Source organism: Amphimedon queenslandica, unplaced genomic scaffold, assembly GCF_000090795.2.
Source record: "Amphimedon queenslandica unplaced genomic scaffold, v1.1 AMPQUscaffold_12517, whole genome shotgun sequence".
Lineage (NCBI taxonomy): Eukaryota > Metazoa > Porifera > Demospongiae > Haplosclerida > Niphatidae > Amphimedon > Amphimedon queenslandica.
Window position 1 is genome coordinate 1 of NW_003547246.1, and position 5853 is coordinate 5853.

Consider the following 5853-nt stretch of genomic DNA (forward strand, 5'->3'; position numbering starts at 1 on the left):
GGATTTGAGGTCAAAGAGAAGTAAAGGAGGAACAGAAATGAGCATCGCAAAGTCTGTTATTGATGATTAGGATAGTTTCTTGTGCCTGCTGACAGGATTTAGTGGCAAACAAAGTGTCAATCACTACTGTGGCTCTGTACCGCATTATGTCCTCTGAAAAATAAGTTCTGGAACAGAAAAACTCTTCCTTGGTCCTCTGGTCAATGACTAAAGCTAGTGAGCTTACCTATTGATGAGCAATGAGTTAAGAAATGGTCAGTTCACTTAACTTATGATTGTTGTCTAATAATTATCTGTATAGTGCTATAGGGGTACATACTTTTATGGAAGATGAAGAACTACTTCTACCTCATCTGCAAATGATGTCTCTAACAGCCATGGCCTTTGTAGCATTCTTATCTTACTATCATTATATTATTATACAATTTTAGTCAATTTTGCATTATTAAACATACTGTTTTGATCTGATAGCAAAATGCATTTAATAAGTAGAGGATGAATGGAAAAAAAAACAAACAAATTAATGATAAAAACTGATTTGAAATGAGTTTTAGCTATGATTCCTTCTTCATACTTCTGGTAGCCATGTTCTTGGGGTGTGTCTATCACGTGAAATTAACACGTGGATGCATCCGGTCATATGATCAGCTGCACTAATTACATTCCAGCATGCAACAAAAAAGCCTTGAGTGTCTCCAGACCCTTCCTCCAAAAGCGAAGGGGCGGGGCACGAGACTATGTTCACCTCTACTATATTCAGTGTCAGTGATGATGGTAGGAGTTTATTAGGTATGTACAGTGAAAGAGCTTGTAATGTGTTGTTGTCCTTTAGTAACTGCTCTATTACTCCATCAGGTAGAGGAGGAGGAACATCATCAACATGTATTGTTAATGGTGTTCATGGGCGGTTGCAGAAATTTGGTTTGACCTGGGCATCAATAATTAGTGGGTGTGGAGTGGGTGTGGTTCCATACAATTTTGCAAGGAAAATGGACAATACTGATCTATAACTTCATTGAGATGATTTCTTAGCATAAAACAACAAAGAAGCCTGTTGAACTACCACAGTTTACACTGGATGCCCACACCAGAATCATGAATATAATTATTGGTCAAAAAGTCAACCTGGGCATTGCCCCCTAATGCCCAGGCCTGCAACCGCCTATGATGGTGTTATTGTTTTATTTCTTGTTACTCCTCTAATGACACTGGTAATTTCATTCTTTTTATCATGCTCAATCTTCATTTCTTGTAGTGTTGAATTCATTTCTATACATTTCTCAAGTTCAGTGCACTTGTCTGTGTAGTATGTATTGTCAACTGTTGGTATAGTAGGATAGTTCATTATTAAGTGCAATATTTTCAATTGAGGAAGATTGAGGAACTGTAACAATGCAAGACAGGGAGCATATTGACCTTCTAATAATTCATAGTAGCACTCCTGAATATTGTATAAAAGTGATGGTTGTAATAATTTGTGTATTAATTCATCAGTGGGTTCATACAACTCTACCTCAAGTCTCTTACACTGGGTCTGTATTGAGTTATTGGTTAGTCCAGCAATGAAGACTGATAGTGACTGGTCATCATATACACACCCCAGGTGCAAATGATTCCATGTTGTGTTGGAATTGTTTATACAATAACTGAGACACAACAAGTCAAACAATGATAAGTATACTCTATGTAACAGACACAGTGAGTGGTTGTTGATGGATTGTGCTAATACTTGACATAATGTTATGTTCTGTGATTCATACAGGAGCTGAAGAAGAATGGGAACTTTGTTAAAATCATCAGAACTGATATGATCAAATCGTTTAACCTCAGAATTCTGATAGAAGTAGGAGAGATGACAAGTCTCAAATCTAAACAATGGTTCCCTCTTACACTCTAAGTCAAGTTGTTGTTTATTAAAATACTGTTGATAGCTCTCATGTTCAAGGTGAGTTAGACCTGCCACAAACCTCAGACACATTCGAAAGTGATCATCATCAAAGTGATCCTTAAACACTTCCTCTGTCTTCTTCTCATGCTTAGCTATCTACCATGCAGCTAGAAATTCCTATATACTCAAGTGAAGGAACTGATACTTCTCCTCATCATATTCTGTGAATGTTGTCATCAATCCAAGATAGTCTTCCTTGACTGCCTCACTCAGTGACTGTAGTTGATGTGAAGGGAATGTCATTGTTGTATTAGCCAGGTTAGTATAAGCTATTTGACACATCTCTAGTAAGGTTTAGCTAATTGTGATGGTAATGAAGAAATACTACCTAAAGTGTGTGGGTTAATGTCATGTCTTTTAACATGTCTTCTGATAGTTTGTAGGATAAAGTTCTGATACAGTTGAGTGAGTGTTGTTGGTAAGTGTCCTCCTTCCTTACAATAAACTAAGATGACCATGGAACAGACTAGTGGTACATAACACAATGATTGGACATCATTTCATACTTCAAGATCATTAATAAGTTTCACTGCTAGTTGTGAGTCCTTACTGCTTTGAGTAGTTGTGAAAGGTTCCTCATTTTCATCATCATCTTTTTTCTTATCAATGACTTCTTGTGCTAGTTTTGTATCTTTTTGAAGTGTTTGTATAATTACTGTTGATATTTCTTCCTTAGAAAACCCAATGACTTGAACGTGTCTACTAAGATTAGACATAATCTCTAAAAGTGAAGAGGAGGCATAGCTACGAGAGGTAACAATTACTGAACATTGGTATAACTTCTCTTTACAAATGATACTAGCAGCTAATGAAGACTGTCTGAGTTGTTCACTTAGTTCATCCCAACCATCAAAGATTATCAGTAATCCTTCTCCATCCCTCTCCTCAAACCATTGAGGTACATTTTTATATTTATTAAGGTGATGCACAAACAGGTCAGCTAGTGTAGTAGCTGTTGCTATCTTGCTATTCCTTAAAGGACAGTAAAGTACCAAGTCATACTTTTGGTGTACAAGTGGTCCATTAGACCACATATTTAACAGTTTACGACAGAGTGTGGTCTTGCCGATACCAGGAGGACCGTCTATTACTACTCATGAGAGACAGAGAACTATCTGTGGGTTGAAGGACATCTTCAACACTTATCTCCTTGTTTTCATTTAGTTGAACTGTTTTATCGACTTGTCCTTTTAGCATATGCAAAGCAGATTCTGCTTGTGTGCTGTAGTCTTGTTTTTCTACTAGTGCTAGTCTTCCAAAGAAATCTTTTCCAATTCTTGGTGGCCAGTCTGTAGCAACAATAGGTTGGTCTTTGTAGTGTTGTCTCGTATTGTCAGCATATCCTTGAACATCGTCAGGTATTATCATGCATGTGACATTATCAGGTATAGGCTGACCTAATATATTGAGATATAATGACTATATTGATCACTGATAATGTACACACACACACACTCACCTAACTGGTGTAATATAGAGGTAGCAACATTTGTTAGTGTACGATATTGTTGGTTTATTAATACATGACATATATTAATAAGACACTGCTCTGGATTAAGAGAGGATTCCAACTGTCCACGTAATACACTCATCAATTTCATTGCTTTAGTATAATCAGTCATAACTCCCATTAAAAGTATGTCATCAACTGCTTGTTGTGGTATCAATCCTTTAGCATGTAATTCAGTTGTTATTTTGTCAAGATTTTGTGAGATTCCATCAGTGAGTTTAACAGAATGAATCCTTAATATATCCTTTGGATTACCTGCAGTAGTGTATCAGTTAATGAATGTTGTATTAAGTGTATTTTTACCTGTAATAGGACCAGGGTTGAGTTCAACATCTCCTGATAAGAGGGGGAGGAGAAGTAAAACCAAATAGTAGATCAGGTCAGAGCTACTGCCAATAGTAGCTATAAACAAGACTAATGACTGGAGGCAGTGGATCATAACAGTAACAGTAATTATACCTATTGTAAATACACTGTATGATCATAGACCCTTACTGTTAGTTTGTTTACCAGTTGGAGGAATATAATTGAGCTTCATATATCTTAATAAAGATAAAAGAAGAGAAACAATAAGAGACAGAACTGCTGGCAATTTAGATGTCTTTTCTCCCGATGTAGTACTGCCTGACTTGCTGTCTACTGCAGCTTTGAATGAGTGAGAGTGGTGGCCATTAGCTGGTCTACTGGAGCCAGCTTGACAGTAGTTCCACAGTCCAATACTTGCTCTCCATTTAAAGACATCAATCATCTTGTACTATAGTATGGAGGACGATGAAAGAATTAGGTAACTTAAGGTGTAGCTATTTCAGTGATCACTTACACCACAATAAAGAAAGAAGGTCTTTATAAAAGGAATTGAAGAGAAGATCCTTTCTAGTACTGCAAAGTAAGAGTAACCTTCACTAGTCAATCAAAGGAACAAGCTTTCCCTGTAAACTGAAATTGAGCATTACAGATGTACTACATGAACCAGTGTATAAAGGATGGGTGTATCAGTGTATGTGTGTAGTATGTAGGACCTCATGAAAATAGTTACTGGAACACACCAATAACACTGAATATCACTATTACTGGAGAGAGGGTGGATTGGGGTGATACATACCAAAAGGACAGATATTATTACAGAGGGTGGATTTGCATAGGGTGGTTTCTGATACACTGCCTTACTGTGGTTTGTGGATGCATACACGAAGCAAGTCTTAAGGCTGATTCACACTGGACAATAAACGTAATGTGAGGCCATACATTAAGGCAGGAAGTGCTTTATAAACCAATGGCCACCGTTTAAGTAACATAAGAATAGAAATTATCTCTACTCTTACTCTTACATTACGTAAATGATTGCCATTGGTTTGAGGCAGATTTACAATATTACGCTAGTTGAATCTGGTTCAATTCCAGCGTGAAGCATGCGTCAAAAGGTCAAATTGCCTACGCTTTTGATTAAAAATTGACGTTACTTTGGCCTAGTGTAATATTGTAAATCTGCCTTTATACAACACTTCCTGTCTTAACATATGGCCTTACGTTATATTAATTGCCCAGTGAATCAGTCTTAACAATAAATACAATAATAACTGATAGAATTCTAAAGACACATGGAGGTATTGACCTTTGAAGTGCAACTACTATACTCCAGTAGTAGTTCATTCAGATCCAAAGAGTACAATATAAGTGAGTGGGTGTGAGTGTAACTGAAGTATATCAGTGAGTGTATCAGTGTATCATGAGAAGTATCACTAGTGTATCATCAATAATCATGAATAATGTTATTGTACTCACTGAATTGGATCATTCCATTACACAATGACTATTACTTAACAACACATAAGTATTATAATTAGAGTGTGCATCAGTGGATATAGTATACATTATTAGATTTCAGTGATCACTTATATACATCACAATAAAGAAAGAAGGACTTTATAAAAGGAATTGAAGAGAAGATCCTTTCTAGTACTGCAAAGTAAGAGTAACCTTCACTAGTTAATCAAAGGAACAAGCTTTTCTGTAGATCCAACTGGAAATGCACCAGAAAAAGAGACGCAAAACAGCAAAAAGGGTGAGGCTGGTTACGTTTACTGCATGCAGCAAAACAATTAAGGCGTGGCTGATATACAGTATAATACTCTATGGTGGTATAGAGTACCCATGGCAACTTAGATTTGAGCAACACTACCACTGACCACTGACACCTTGAAGGCAAGATGGAGGATATCTGTCCTGCATGCACCTCCTGGGTCTATACCTCGGTATGTCCTCTACTACTATATATATTACTATTTACTATTACTAGCTTACTATTTAAGTAAGTTGAGGTTTTAAAGTAGCTTGACAAACAATTATTGCATGCAGTTGTCAAGACATTATTATTATACTAATTACATAATGCTGG

The 5853-nt window shown here is 36.6% G+C and overlaps 2 long non-coding RNA genes across 2 annotated transcripts in view; both read left to right on the top strand.

Annotated features, from left to right (window-relative positions):
- Positions 1–17: 17 nt before the first annotated feature.
- Positions 18–480, top strand: LOC109587587 (uncharacterized). The gene is made up of 2 exons (XR_002187693.1): positions 18–254; positions 302–480. It is a non-coding gene; the product is annotated as an uncharacterized LOC109587587 (long non-coding RNA).
- A 5106-nt stretch (positions 481–5586) lies between these two features.
- The window catches only part of LOC109587590 (uncharacterized), a 3733-nt gene continuing 3466 nt past the window's right edge, over positions 5587–5853 (top strand). The window contains exon 1 of the long non-coding RNA XR_002187695.1: positions 5587–5710. This is a non-coding gene — a long non-coding RNA (uncharacterized LOC109587590). The remainder of the gene's footprint in view (positions 5711–5853) is intronic.